Source organism: Tiliqua scincoides, chromosome 7 (assembly GCF_035046505.1).
Source record: "Tiliqua scincoides isolate rTilSci1 chromosome 7, rTilSci1.hap2, whole genome shotgun sequence".
Taxonomy (NCBI): Eukaryota; Metazoa; Chordata; class Lepidosauria; order Squamata; family Scincidae; genus Tiliqua; species Tiliqua scincoides.
Genome location: NC_089827.1, coordinates 45,132,271 through 45,148,435, shown reverse-complemented (window position 1 = coordinate 45,148,435; position 16,165 = coordinate 45,132,271).

Genomic DNA, 16,165 nt, shown 5'->3' with positions numbered 1-16,165 from the left:
TTATGCCCACATTTAGCTAATTAGCACCCCTTTTTTACCCAAGAATGACCCTGCTGGACCCCACCTCCAGGGTAGCTTGCCTGTTCAACCTGCAGAGGTCCTCTCTCCTGCCAGCAGCCTCCCACCACTACAGCAGCCCCTTGGTCCTCAGCAGGTCTTGGGCACAGCAGCCACACACCAAACTCCAGTGTCTCCAGCAGTCTGTTCCAGCAGTCTCCAAAGTCCATTCACCAATCAGTCCATCAGCAGTCCATTAGCCATCAATTCCTTAGTCCAGTCTGTCCTTCCTCAAGCTTTCCTCCTTCTGTTACCCACACCAAACTCTCCCTTCAGCAGGTGCTTTTATGCCTTCAAGCCTTATTGCCTTCAGTGGCTGCAGCTGTGCAGCACACCCTTTGCTGAAAGCCCAGGCCTTAACTCTTAAAGGGGCCACTGCAGACACCACATTCTACCTCCTCGCCAGATCTTTTGCTATTCCACTACATTCCACCCCTTGGTGTCACAGTGGTCCCCTTGATCAATTGGTTTCTTTCTTGGGCTATCCACCCCTTGGTCTGCCATATCTTCAACTCTTAAAGGGGCCACTGCAGACACCACATACTATCTCCTCGCCAGATCTTTTGCTATTCCACTACACCTCCTGGAAGCTCCCTTTTCCCAGGTAGTGCAGGGCCATCAGGACATTCTAGGTGACAGGGATGGTCCTTCGGGTTGCTGCATGCGACTGGAGCTTGGAGTCCACCAGCTGGCACAGCGCCTCCACAGCTTTCCTGTCCAACCAGTAGGCCTGTATGCAGGTGAGGTCTGCCAGAGGGGGGTTGTGGATCCGGGGTTGGACCTGGTGCTGCTGGGGCTGTGTGTGCCACTCCTCCACTTCGCATAAGTAGAGTCAAAATCAAAGTTTAATTGTGGTAACCATAGGTCATTACAATAAAAGATCAGTAAATTACACTATGTCCATAGGCTAAAAAGGGGAACAATTATGAACATCATACAAGTAAAATCAACTAATAAAAGAAGAATAAAAACATGGAATAGACCACAATATCAAAAACCATTTATAAGGGCTTACAGCTTAACTCGAAATTGACCAAAATAGAACCAAATCTAACTTCATAGAAATAAAATAAACCCTGGCAGAATCAGCTCTATAGAATAAATTAATTTCCCATAAACACAATTGCTATACTGCAAAGATTTTACATAATTTGAACGGATTTTCAACGCTGCAAGAGCAAAACTAGCCACTTTCAGAGTGATCCCCATGTCAGCACCTACTAAAAGGCAACAAACCTGAGCTAAGGGAGGTCTATCCTGTAGCAAGGGTGTTAAAGATGACAAAAATTTAGATCTTGGTGCTTCATAAAGAGGACAAGTTAATAAATAGTGAGAGATGTCCTCAACTACATCTGCTCCACATATACAAAGTCTTAGATCATACGGGATGTTCTCATATCTCCCTACTAAGACAGCAGATTGCATACATTGAAATCGCAATGCAGTAAAGGCCTTACATAAAGGGAGTGAAGTTAAATTAGTAAAATAATTTTCTGACCCAAAGGTTGATTTATATAAGAAAGGAGAAGGGGAAAAGGGTAAGTTAAGAATATTGCATAAGTCCTTTCTCTTAAAAATAAAAAAAGCTGAATTTTATTTTTAATTAAAATCTTGATCTTATTGGAAGAAAAGGTAGGTAAAAGATTCATATCTATTTCATAAAATTCTAAAATAGGTTTTATCAAAGATGACCATTATTTACAAGATGGAGTTGTAAGTTGTTCTTTGAAACAAATTTTAGGCAAAGAAGAATCAGCCATAGAGACAAGCTTATAACAATATAAAGCCAGAGCAGTATGGCAAGAGACCTCAATCTGAATTAGGCTTGTCTCAGATCTAAGAAGGGAAGAAGCTGTCGAACGAGGGACTCCAAAAAGAGAGCGAATAAAAGAGTTTTGAAGTGTCTCTAAACTGGACAAATTCGCATAACCCCATATTTCAGCACCATTAGTTAATTGGGGTATTATTTTCCTAGCAAATACCTCCACCGCGGGGATCACCAAATTACCCCCGTTCGATCTAACAAAGTGCATAAGTAGTTGTGATGAGTGCATAGCTTTCAGTTTAGAGGCATTCAAATGCAAAGTCCGTGACTGTTGAGCATTGAAAGAAATCCCAAGATACTTAAAAACTCTAGACTGCTCAATTTGAGCATGATCAAGCCTCCAAATATGCTTCTTTTTAGTTGAACCAAAGAGAACTACTTTGGTTTTACTATAATTTATAGTTAACTTTTCATGTGCACAGAAAGCACTCAATTTAGAGAGTATTCTGTGCATGCCAATAGAAGTAATAGAAAATAAGGCAATATCATCAGCATAAAGGAGGATAGATAATTTGGAGTCCCCTATAGATGGTGGAAAGAAAGCGGGATCTTGAAATTCACCAATGATGTTATTAATATAAAAATTAAATAAAAAGAGTGCTAATAAGCAACTTTGTCTAACTCCCTTCACTGTCGAGATCTTCTCTGAAAGATGACCATTAGCTCCAAATCTGACTCTCATAGTAGAGTTAAAATGCATTTTCTGAATTAAGGATAAAAGCCTCCTATCAATATTAGTGGCATATAATTTCTTCCATAACAAAGTCCTATCTATGGAGTCAAATGCCGAACTGAGGTCGACAAAAACAGCATATAATCTTTTACTCCCTATCTGTGTGTATTTATGAATCAGATGCTGGAGGATGAAACAATGATCAATCGTGGATTTTCCCTTTCTAAAGCCTGCCTGCTCCTCAGCAATAATCTCATTTTCAGATGCCCAACTCTCCAATTTGGAGAGCAAGTATTTAGTATATAATTTCGAAGCCACACTGAGTAAACTAATTGGCCTGTAGTTTTTAGGGTCCGCTCTAGATCCCTTCTTATAAATGGGGACAACAACACTGTCACCCCAGCCCAGGGGTAATTCACCAGTGCGATTTATAAAGGTGAATAATTTAGAGAAGTTTACACTCCACCAGTCAACATTTTGTTTGAATAACTCTCCTGGGAGCATATCTAAACCCAGGGCTTTGTTATTAGGTAGTGATAAAATAAGTTCTTTTATTTCCTCCGGATTAATAGGGTCCCAACACGGGATATAATACGGAGGAAAAAGAACCTGATCACTATAAGGGGTAACAATATTCCCAGTTGGGCTATTACCAAAAATGGAAGAAAAGTGATCATGCCACTGAGTTGCAGTTATCTGATTGACCAAAGAACCATAATGTGGGTTCATTCCTTTAGAGACCAAAAACCAAAATTTGGCAGAATCTCTGTACAGGGCTGCCAAGCCCAAATCTTGCCACAATTTCTTTATATAGGCTTCCTTTTTTTCCCTCAGTAAATTTTTGTATGCTCTCCTATGTAAAACATACTGATGATGATTATTGGGTGAGTCCACATTTCTCAACTTTCTGAGAGCTTTAGCTAAACATCGTTTCTGATAAGCGCACTGTTGATCAAACCAGCCCCTATAAAAACAGGGAGCTTGTAACAGAGGTTTGGAAGTGACTAATATAGGTCTAATTTCGTCAACTATCTTTTGATAGGTGTCCAAGGGGTTATTAGAAACCGACATATAATCTCTCAATGCCATTAATTTTTCGGACTCTAAAAGTGAACTAAGTTGTTCCTGAATAGACCCGGACCAACGAATCCTTCTCTCTCCCTGTACACATAAATTTCCATTAAATTCTGGAAAATCAGATAATTTTGAGGTTATACCTATTGATGGGAAGAGAGTCATCTGAATTGGCATATGGTCACTGTCCGGTCTACAGAGAACCCTAAAGGAGTGTAGGAAAGAAAAGATGGAAAGGGAGATCAATATATAATCTATAACACTGCTACCTCTAGGGCCAAAAAAGGTATAGTCTCCAGAGTCCAAATCAGATGAGGTACCATTACATATGCACAGTTGGAATTTATAAAAGAGGCTAAACAAAGCCCAGCCCTGTATTCTAAAATCTCGGGAAGATCTAACAGGGAGATGATTCATATCTTCAGGAGTAAGACCAAGCTTGTCACCAATATCAACATTATGTTGGCCCATACGGCGTTCATATCCCCAACTAATAGGCAGGGTATATCAGGGAAATTATCAGCCAAATCCGTAAGGACCTGATCTAATTCAGGTAGTAAAGAATTATCAAATGATCGAGCAGAGGAAGGGGGACAATACACATTCAAAAGGATTATTTTAAACATCGACGGCCATGCAATGTGTAAGGCCTGGATATTAGGGTTTGTGGAGATGTTTAAATCCACAACTGTAGGATTCTTATCTACTGAAATAAGTATGGCTATACCTCCCCGTAAACGGCCACCAAATAAAGATTTCGTAGCAGGCTTGGCAAATGTAAGATAACCCTGAAGAAAAGGGGGCGTAGAGAGGGACAACCAGGTTTCTTGAACAAGAATCACATCAAATTGAGAGCAAAAATCTCTAAAGTCTTTATCTGCCACTTTAGTTTGCTATCCAGCAATGTTCCAAGATATAAAAGTAAACCTGTAAGGGGTATTTTGCATAGAGAGAGGTAGTCATGAACTATTAAGTTTAACTAGGGGAGTAATTAACTGAGTAATAGAAGCAATCCCTGGTTGATCCAATGCACAGAATCTCCCATCTTGTTTATGGTTATTTAAAGTTGTGTTTACAAAAGTTTCAGTCTGCAAATGGCTCAAAAAGGCCTGAGTGACTGATCTCGAAATACTACAATGTATATCTGAAATATTATTTTGGATAGGATTTGTATAGAGATCTAGAGGAGAAAGAGGCTGAACGGAAGATCTCTGGTTATCCATATTAATCCCAGAGGACCTAGATAGGCCTTGAAAGTTTGCAAAAGTAGGAGAATGATCAACACTATTGGGAAGACCTATGCTGAGCATAGTAAGAAGTGATTGAAGCCTATTAATAATATATTTTTGGCCATCTTTAGGGAGAAGGAAAAAACCTGTTATCAGCGTAGCCTCCTCTTCAGAAATCAGGTCTAAAACCAGGGCTTTCACTGAACCAGAATCCCCTTGAGGTACGGGAAAATAAGTAGAAGTTAAAATCTTCTCATAAGAGGTGGAACTATTTTTATGTAAAGTAACAGAAATCTTCTCAGTATTCAGATCCTTGGAACATTTCCCACCCATCTCCTTTGGGTCTAAGTTGATTAAATCATTCGTCACAGCTGACGAATTGCATTTTTTCATCACAGCGGGATGAACATGTTGTGAATAAACACAAATTGGCTTACAGGTTATAACAGAATTACAATGAACATCAAATAACGGTAAAGCTGAAGAAGTACGAAAATGTCTTTTAACCACAATATTTACCTTGGCAAGTCTTTCTCTAAATTCGAGAAACAGTTGAGCAAGAGATACATTTGCAAATGCAACTCTTACACCTGAGACCAGGGTGGGGAATAAAAAATATTCCACCTCCCTGATCTCATCCATAGAGATAAAATTAATACCAAGGGGGAAAAGCATTTGTATAAAAAAGGATTTTCCCTCCATAGGAGACATTTTTTTTGCTGGTTTGGGAAAATTTAGAAAAAACAATTGATTCCTAAGAAAAGTTAGGGCAGAAATGACCGAAGAACTTGACTTGACAGCAGATGTAGATATCGAAATAGATAAAAAGTCCTGAATTTCAACCTCAGCTATCTCACCTGACTCCAATGGAGGAGGAATAAAAGGAATAGAACCAGGGTTAATACAATGACAAGGGAATTGGGTATTGGGTTGACATATCCAGGCAATCTTCAGAAATCACACTATTAAGTATAGACTGTTCGCCCCCCCCCGCCCCCCGGTTTAAAAGGGGTCTATCAGAATCCATAGATGATTTGGGAGACTCCACAATTCGGGGGAGGTTTTTAGATCTTGATTTAGAATGACAGGGCAATTTCACCCTAACTCTCCTCCCAGCGAGAAGATGGGATTTAGATTTCACAGATTTAAACTTTGTCCTTTTAGATCTTATAGGAACATTTTCAATTGGTTTACAAACATTTAAGTCAGAATCCAGAGTCATTGAGGGATTCCCCTGAGACTCTGAATGCTTCAAAGTGGAGCCAACAGTAGAGGAATTTGCAGAAGCTGGAGATCGACTCATGAGTAGATTACCTCCCCAGTCTGACTTTGAAGAAAGAGGGTCCATTAAACTGTTGGAGAGCATAAGAACATAAGAACAGCCCCACTGGATCAGGCCATAGGCCCATCTAGTCCAGCTTCCTGTATCTCACAGCGGCCCACCAAATGCCCCAGGGAGCACACCAGATAACAAGAGACCTCATCCTGGTGCCCTCCCTTGCATCTGGCATTCTGACATAACCCATTTCTAAAATCAGGAGGTTGCGCATACACATCATGGCTTGTACCCCATAATGGATTTTTCCTCCAGAAACTTGTCCAATCCCCTTTTAAAGGCATCTAGGCTAGACGCCAGCACCACATCCTGTGGCAAGGAGTTCCACAGACCGACCACACACTGAGTAAAGAAATATTTTCTTTTGTCTGTCCTAACCCGCCCAACACTCAATTTTAGTGGATGTCCCCTGGTTCTGGTATTATGTGAGTGTGTAAAGAGCATCTCCCTATCCACTCTGTCCATCCCCTGCATAATTTTGTATGTCTCAATCATGTCCCCCCTCAGGCGTCTCTTTTCTAGGCTGAAGAGGCCCAAACGCCGTAGCCTTTCCTCATAAGGAAGGTGCCCCAGCCCCGTAATCATCTTAGTCGCTCTCTTTTGAAACCCAAGTCTATTACATGGCATATTAAAGCTTCAATATCAGGTTTTAATGATGCTATGTCCCGCAGAAGAAGCTGTAAGGTGTTAGCTATCAGCATATTTTGAGTACCCAAAGTATCTAAAGAAAATAGATCCAACACAGGGGTTGACGCTGCTTGAGAATTGATTGTAGATGGATCATCAAATTGCACATATTTGTCCACAAAATCCATTTGAGCAGGGTTCTTAGTAGCTGCCGGAGGCTCATTCAGTAAATGTGTCTGTGATAAAGTCTGGAGATATCACTTTATAAAGTGATAAAGGTGGAGAACAGCAAAAGCTTGTCGAAGGATAAGGTGTTACATCAGAACCTGAAGGAGGACAATTACTTAAGCTGGACGAAGAAGAAGGAGAAGTACGTGGGAAAAAGTTTGTTATTTTAGCTTGAGTTGAAGTTCGATGATATTTCCTCTCATGACTCAAAGGGGATTGAATTTGTAAGCCTAGTTTTTTATAATTATTTCTTGTCAGTACCATCTTAGCTTCTTTCTTTCTTTATAAGGGAGCTCCAGGTACTCCCTTATTCCTCCTTTCTTCAATATAATCTTATTTAAGAAGCAAACAATGAGACAACCACCAAGGGAGTACAGCCAAAAGGAGGGGTGGAATCTCAAAAGAGTTATTTTTATTAAAAAAAAAAATTGAGATAGCCACCAAAGGAATACAACCAAAAAGAGGAGTGGGATCTTGAAAGAAATGGAAAGAAAAAAAATCACCCTCCCGAGCTATCCACTGGGGGTAATTTACTCACAATTAAATTGTTGAGTTGAAATATATCTCAAAACGGAATGACTTCTTATCAAATAAAAAACAAACTCACTCGAAAAAAGGGAAAACATCCAAGTCATTAAAATCAGCTGCATGTCTGTAGTTCGTGTAAATATGGCGGCTGCAGTGTTCGAAGGAGCCAAAACAGGTCCCTTGCCAGCAAAAATACAAAAGTACAAAGTACAAAATAATGCCGATAGAGTCTAAATGCCGTACCAGCAATTATGGAGAAAGAGATAAGAACAAAACAAAGAACCAAAAGCATTTTAAAATCAAAGGCAAGGGAGCTCGGTCTCCATGCTTCTCACGGCTTGGACGCTCACCTAATACTCGCATAAGTAGACAATCATCATAATCATGTGGAGCAGCAGAAGGCAGTCAATGGGGAGTAGTGGGGGGAACAAAGGCACCATGGTTCACGCTGGTCAGAGTCCTTGGTGGGGGCCTGTGGGCTGGACAAAGATACCACTGCACTGAGCTGTCCAGGTCCTGGGCCATATGTCCACCTTGGGATGTGAGTGGCAGTATGATACAGGTGTCCCATGTGCTCTGGTGGGCCACTGTGGGAGACAGGAAGCTGGACCATGCCAGCCCTGGGCCTGCTTCACCAGGGCATGTCGTGTGTCCCAGGGTTCCACTGAAAGGGATGGGGATGGCTGGGGACCCCTAGACTAACAGTACCCTCCACCACCCCCCACAGGCGCATGGAGGCTGTCAGAGGGGGCAGCCTGGTGTCAAGGACCCCGAAGGAGCCTGGACACTGCATACACTGGACCCAACCACCCAGCTCTCCCCCAGCTATGCCCTGGCTGCAACCCCCCCCCCGAATGGCACCGACACCTCCGTCTTGAGCTGTAACAAACTTTATATTGGGATATTAAAAGATTGAAAGGCTTAGGGTCAGGGTTTTTGGAAGGGGGAAGGCACAACCATGCTGGCAGTGGAGGTACAATGGGGCTGGGGGCCATTGGGTCAGTGGGAAGGGGTGGGGTGGGTGGGGGAGGGGGGCCAATGTCCAGGCAACCCATGAGGGCCAGCAGAGCCACCATGGTTGTGGTAGCCTGACCCTGCACATCATTGAGCAGGTTCAGGACCTTGGCTACAGCTTCTTGGGTGTGCTGCTTGGCAAGGGTTGCCACAATCCCACAGAGGCTGTGGAGGGACCGGAAGACCCACTCTTGCATTGCCCTCTAGGTACAAGAGCTAGTCCTGGTGGCAACCCAGGGTCTCCTCAACCATATTCCGCAGCTAGTGGAAACTGGTAGTGAGCTGGGGTCCCAGTGCTGCACCTGTGGGGGAAGAGGGGCACCGCATGGCAGTGCACCATCCACCCAGCACCCCACCACAACACTGGCAGTGCCGTAGTAGGCCCAAGGGCTGGGCCAGTTGCCCAGGCATGCTCACAACAGCACAGGGCCCAGCAGGGGTGCCACAGAGTGCGCCACCACCACCACCACCGCTGCAGAGGGACCAGGCCCACTGTTGCCATGTCACTGGTGGGTCTTTCCATGGCTGCTGCTGGAGTTGACACAGCTGTTGCTGTAAACCAGGCGGTAGACCTGGGCTCCTGGATGTCCTTGGCCAGGTCTGTCCAGCAGGTGTGACCTGACCCGTGCTCACCCGGTGCAGCTGCAGCCTGCAAGGAGCAAGGGGGGATGTGAGAGGGGGAGGCACAGCCCATGTTCGAATACAGTTTTAATGGGGAACTGCAAAAGATATACCTTAGTAACAGCAAGATCTCTTAAAACAAATTAAAATACAATACACGCTCAGTTTAGTGACAAGAAGAGGAAATCTATTTTGGACACTTTTTCCCCTTAAAAGATTAACCTGGTTTTATTTCCTTTTGGGCGTAAAAAAATTTAACTTGATTATTCTTTTTAAACATTCTTTTGTTGATCTTCCCAAAATATTCTTCCCAGAGTATTCTTCCAACGAAAGCACTCGACACACATTTGGGCAATTGTAGATTTTGGCAATGTCACCACTCGACAAACCGAACTGACAGAACCAGAAAGGCTTTGAGCATGTTCGCAGTGGCAGCAGGCTCAAATAGCACCAGAACAATGAGAAAGAGAGAACCACCAGAATTGCAGGCTGCAAATTAAGTCGTACATGTATTCCAGGCCATTAGTTCACTGCTCTTTTCACTAGGGGTTTTTTGTCAAAATCTGTCCAAACACAATGAGCTTATAAAATAGAACAGCAAGAGATTATTAGAAAGCCACCCACAAAGCATGTAGGGCTTGAAGTGCCTGTTCTGACTCTGAAGCTGCCTGATAATTTAGATGGGTATATAGGATAGGGGAACGCAGCCTATCGGAGGCATTGTGTTATTCTATCTGTAATGTCAAAATGGTCCCTTTTGAATCCTTGTTCCTGGATTTTTTAACAGTCCACTTTTCATTGACCAACTCTTTTCTCTCTGGTGCATTCTCTCTCTCTCTCTCTCTCTCTCTCTCTCTCTCTCTCTCTCTCTCTCTCTCTCTGTGCTATCAGGGACACAAACTGCCACAGTGAACAGAAAACTACAAGCTCCAGGAACCCATGAGGATGGGATGGGCTTTGGGGAGGTGGGATGGGCTTTGGGGAGGCGAGAGGAGCTCTCCCCTTTCGTCAGGGGGAAATATTGGCTTGCAGAAGGAAAGCTGGATCCAGGAATGCATGTGATGAGAGAGCCAGAGACCTCTAAGATGACCTCTCTGGGGGGCAGTATGGGAGTAAAGGAGCACCCAGTGAGTCAAAGTGGAGGTGCCCTACCTGAAGGTAGCAATATAGGTGCAACCAGGAAGGGACTGGCAGGGTCGTTGGCCTAAGAAAAGAAGTCCTGCACTTGCCTTTCAATGAATAGATAGCAGGACATTTGTGGTGAAGGTTCTGCATTTCAACAGTTTTTAGATTTAAAGTAAAGTCGTCACAGAGATTATAACACAGACACGGATAATACAACAAACCTAAAACTCCTGTTCTAAATGAATCTATCATTTATATGCAGAAACTATAACAGAGTAACAGCATGTAGCTTTTCATCTGGCTTGTAGGCTTGCCACATTCATACTAGATGGACGGGTGCAGAGGATCATTCCAAACCGTTGGATGCCCAACCAAGCTGGACACCCACCCTCTGCCGTCCGGAAAAACCCACTTCCCTGGTCTCTTTTTAAGCAATGAACATCCAATCAAAGGACCAGCCATTCACCTCCTGATAGGATGATGCAATGCTTAGGGTCACTATGAGTCAGCTGGTTAAATTGTATCTTCACAGCTGCAATAGATCTCTAGCAAATACAATGAACTTGATAACAGAGCTTCACAGTTACTCCTGCCTGCATTCCCTTGGCCAGAAGGAACACAGAGAAGAGCAAAAGTGCTCTCCAACATGGAACAATTCACAAATAAAATCAAACCTGGGCCTAGTTTTTGGCTTGATCTTTACACCGTGGAACCAGAGAAAAGATGTCTCAGAATCCCTCTTGAGTGTTCTTACCTGAAGTGCCTGATCCTGCATCAGATTGTCCCCAGGACTTCCGCCTGGGCTGGTCCAGCTTCTGACCCTATGGCCTGAATTTCTCCTCCTCCTCCTCCTCAGCCATGAGACAGTCTTGGACCCATCAAGCCTTCAGTAAATTGACATGGTAGATTTGCAACTCCAGTTGGTGGTTGACCAGGTCTTGCCACTGAGCCAGCAGCTTAGAGTCAAATGTGGGGAGTAGGAGAAGCATTCTGTCCCCAGGGTGGATTGACAAGCCCAGTGGAATGACCATTTTATCATACTGCCCTTTCTGTGCTAATTGGTCCTCCTGCATCCTCAGCCCCACCCAATCAGTCAACTGGACTAGGCGCTCCCACAGCTTGGTCACATGCTAGATGTGGGATGGGGGCTGACACTGTGGCCAAGCTCAATCCTGGCCCCAGGACCAGTACTCTCTTAGGCCATTGGCCAAAGACCAGTTTAAAGGGAGAGAACCTTGTGGATGCGTGGGGGATTTCTCACACTGTGAATAGCAGGGGGTCAAGAGTCGCGCCACTGCCCTGGTTTCTCCTGTGCAAACTGGTGCAGCATGCCCTTTAAGGTTTGATTAAATCGCTTCACTAGGCCATTGGTTAGTGGGTGATAGACCAAGGTCCTGAACAAACAAACCTGGAGCAAGTCCCACAGCTCACACGGATCTGACTCATGAAGTTTTAATGTTGGTTTTAACCTGGTCCTTAACTTTGCTAGGGAAACCCACCCGGGAAAGTATCTTCAATAGTTCATGTGCCAGGGCTTTGGCCCTGGTTCTGCAAAGGGGCACTGCTTCTGGATGCCGGGTAGTGAAATCAACCAGTATCAGAATCTGTGTGTAGCTCCCTTGTGGTACTGGTAATAATAATAATAACTTTATTTTTACCCCGCCTTTCTCCCCGAAGGGACTCAAGGCGGCTTACAACAGGTTAAAACAGATTAAAAACATAATTTAAAACAGATAAAAGCATATTAACACATATCATAAAAACAGCAGTCAGATAAAAAGCAGTCAGGTAAAAAGAGCATAGAGCAGCAAATCATAAAAGAATCAGGCCTGTAAAAAATATTAAAAGATGTTGAAAAGATGTTAAAAAGGCAGAGAACTCAGAAGGCATGTTTAAACAGAAGGGTCTTCAGGCCTCGCCGAAAAGTCTCAAGAGAGGGAGCCATTCTTAAGTCAAGGGGAAGGGAATTTCACAGTGTTGGTGCCACTACTGAGAAGGCCCTATTTCTTGCTGCCGCCCCACATACCTCCCTAGGCGGGGCACTTGTAAAAAGGCCTTCTCTGATGACCTAAGAGGACGAGCTGGATTGTACAGAAGTAGGTGATCTCTAAGATACCCTGGCAAGGGATAACAATGTTGATTCCTACCCATTCAAAGGGCAACCCAATAATGGGGAGGGGAACCAACTCCCCTCCCCCCCCCAGGTTCTTGCAGTTGTCTTAATTGGCATTTGGGGCATGAAGCACAGTAGCATTTATTGTTCACTTGTATTCCTGGTCACTAGAATCAGCATTGCAGCTGCTGCCAGGTATTCTTCATCACTAGGTAGCTGACAGTTGGTATGCTGTTGACCACCCACAAGGCCTAAGGCTGCAGTGCCTGCGGCAGCACCTGCTCTTGACTGATATAGAGATCCTGCCCTATTCAATACAATATCTCGGCCCTGAACATGAAATGGACTGCATTGCCTCTCCGCAGGGTGGGGTTTGCGACTTGGGCCATGCCTGCCTTTAGGGTTGGATCATCTCTTTGCTGGACAAAGAGTTTTTGTCTCTTTGCAATCTCTTTGCAAGGGAGGGCACCAGCATGCAGGTCTCTTGTTATCTGGTGTGCTCCCTGGGGCATTTGGTGGGCCGCTGTGAGATACAGGAAGTTGGACTAGATGGGCCTATGGCCTGATCCAGCGGGGCTGTTCTTATGACACAGATATCATCTAGTGGGGTGAGCTGGTCAATCGAACCAGCTTCCTCAGCCTCCCCTAAGGCCCCATTGTGGGCTTTGGCCTGGGTAAAATTGGGTCAATTCCTCCCTGTGACGGCCCTATAGTGGAGGTAAGGGGACACTCCCACCTGCAGAATCTGGCAATTTCCCCCGATCACCACCTTGGCCCAATGGAGGTGATACAGACAGATGTCCCTGTGGATGCAATGTATCCGTGTACATTGTAATGTACATCCAATGTACATCCAGTGTAACCCATCCATGTAACCCAATCCATCCAATGTAACCCATTGCTCCCAAGGGGACTCCCCTGGTATGCTTGACCATGGTCTGGGTGCATGTAGAATCCTGCTTAGCTTCTGAGATCAGAGAAGATCATGCATGCGCAGGGTAACAGTCCCAACAGATGTGTCCTGATCAGCCACAGATGTAGTAGACAACGGGGCTGTTCTTTGGCAGTGGAGGGCATTCTCCTAGGGATTCATCTATGAGCAAATGGTGCTTCTGGGCAGGCAGTTAGTTCCGGGTTGTGGGGCTGGGCCTGGTCAGTAGATGAACTGGTTATCCTGCAGTGCAGGGAGAGGGTTAGTGCCAGGCCAGGGCTCCCGGCTCCCGTCAAGGCATGCCAGGGCTCTGGGCCTGGTCCATTGGTAACTTAACAAGGTTATGTACAGCAACAGACCTGACTCAGGTCTGACTCACTGGACCAGGCCCTGGACCCCAGTGGCAAAAGTAGTACTGGTTGCTGCCTTGTATTTCTCCATCAGTTCAATGACCTTGTTGAGGGTATCCAGGGCATGGCACAGGACCCAGCGTCATGAAGTCTGTGGTAGGATTGACACAAAGAGTTCAATGAGGACTAACTCAACCACCTCCTGGGAGGACCACACAGCAGGTTTCAGCCATCCAAGTCCATTGCTCTTTATGTGGTTGTCAGCCAGGGGGATGCTAGACCCTCAGGAGCAGTCTACCTCATGTAATTGTCAATGGTATATCTCATCCAACACATTCAATGTGTCAGTATTGTTCCTTTCACCATGTCATAATCTGCGGGCTCAGTTGGCATCAGTGTATCCACTGCTTCCTGGGCGACCCCAGTGAGACACAGGATCAAAATGCTGGCCATTGCGTCGTTGGGCTGGGGTTTCCTTGGATGTTGTTGGAGTTTCTGGGTAGGTTCTGCCAATAGGGAAGAGTTTGGGCTCTTGTTTCCCCCGTCCCCCTTTGCACTCACCAGGCTTAGGATGGGATAACCATGGCTCAGGCATTGCACTGGTGTAGAATGATCACTGGTGCTACTTGGCAATAAGATTGCACCTTAAATTCTTTTAAACTGGCCAGTATACAAAACAACTTCTTTGCTATTGCCAAGGTCGTCTAAAACCAATCAAAATAACTTACTTGTAGAACACAAAGCTTGAGGTGAGAGAGAGAACTTATTTATGACTACAGAGACCTTCTGTCTACTTTTTGCTTACCACTGGCTTGACAGGTTTGGTGCCTTAAAAGTTAGATGCGAGGATCTCAATTTATCAGAGGACTGTCCCTAATTTCTAGTCCATCTGGGCCTAACACTGTTCACATCCTTGAGATCACACAGATCCATCCACTTACACAGGCTTGTGCTGCAGTTCACTTTTCACTCTGAGTCCTTCTGGGTTTTCATCCTAAAAAGACAGTACACCATTAAGTTCAGGCACAGTGAATTGACTCTGCACTATCTCCTTAAGGACAAATGAGCCTCCAGACTCTCCCCTCTGTTGCCCAAGTTTAAGACAGTGAGTCAGACCTAAGTCAGGAGGTCTGTTGCTGTGCTGTACATAACCTTGTAGATACATGAGTTAAGTTACCAATGTCTCTGTAGATTCTAAATTCCCTAGCTGAGGTTCAACAGACCACACGAGAGTAGAGTGTGCCTTCAATTTTAATCTACTCAAGAGCTGTGCTCCTGTATAAAAAATAACATAACATGGTAAAAACAATTTTCTTCATAAAATATATCAGGCGTAGACTGCAATCCTTACCACACTTTCCTGAGAGTAAGCCCCATTGTACAAAATAGGACTTACTTCTGAATAGACTTGGTTAAGATTGTGCCCATAGTTTAGTTATGGCTCTGTTTCTGTTTCTTGCTAATCGGATCACCCTGAAAAGACACTAATATATGGCCTTCACATATGATTTCTTAAAAACAAAATGATGCACTGTAAACAGCAATGCCATTAGAGACAAAAATGGTGGCATTTCTGCACACAGATTAGGAGGTGAGGTACTAGCAAAATAGCAAAACCAGCTTTGACTTCCATTGGGAGCCCTATTGAATGAATTCACTCCAAGATTGGTTGGGAGAGAAATAAAAATGCCAGTGCCTGGTTTGGTGCCTCAATAATGTGTATCTTAGGCCCCAATCCTAAACCGGGGTGTGCTTCCTTGGCAACTGCCATCGCAAATGTGCCATAAGGCAGTTCTGCGCCGACAGAGAGAAAGCAGCACAGGTGCCAAGGCTAGCACCAGTTGGCCTCAGCACCAGAAAGACGATGGAGGTGAGGAGAGGCCAGTGGTTAATGTGACTGTCTGCTGGTGATGAGGTGTTTTGGGGCAGGAGGAGGACATAACATAAGAACAGCCCCACTGGATCAGGCCATAGGCCCATCTAGTCCAGCTTCCTGTATCTCACTGCGGCCCACCAAACGCCCCAGGGAGCGCACCAGATAACAAGAGACCTCATCCTGGTGCCCTCCCTTGCATCTGGCATTCTGACATAGCCCATTTCCAAAATCGGGAGGTTGCACATACACATCATGGCTTGTAACCCATAATGGATTTTTCCTCCAGAAACTTGTCCAATCCCCTTTTAAAGGCGTCCAGGCCAGACGCCATCACCACATCCTGTGGCAAGGAGTTCCACAGACCAACCACACGCTGAGTAAAGAAATATTTTCTTTTGTCTGTTCTAACTCTCCAAAACACTCAATTTTAGTGGATGTCCCCTGGTTCTGGTGTTATGTGAGAGTGTAAAGAGCATCTCTGTATCCACTCTGTCCTTCCCGGCATAACTTTGTATGTCTCAATCATGTCCCCCCTTATGCGTCTCTTTTCTAGGCTGA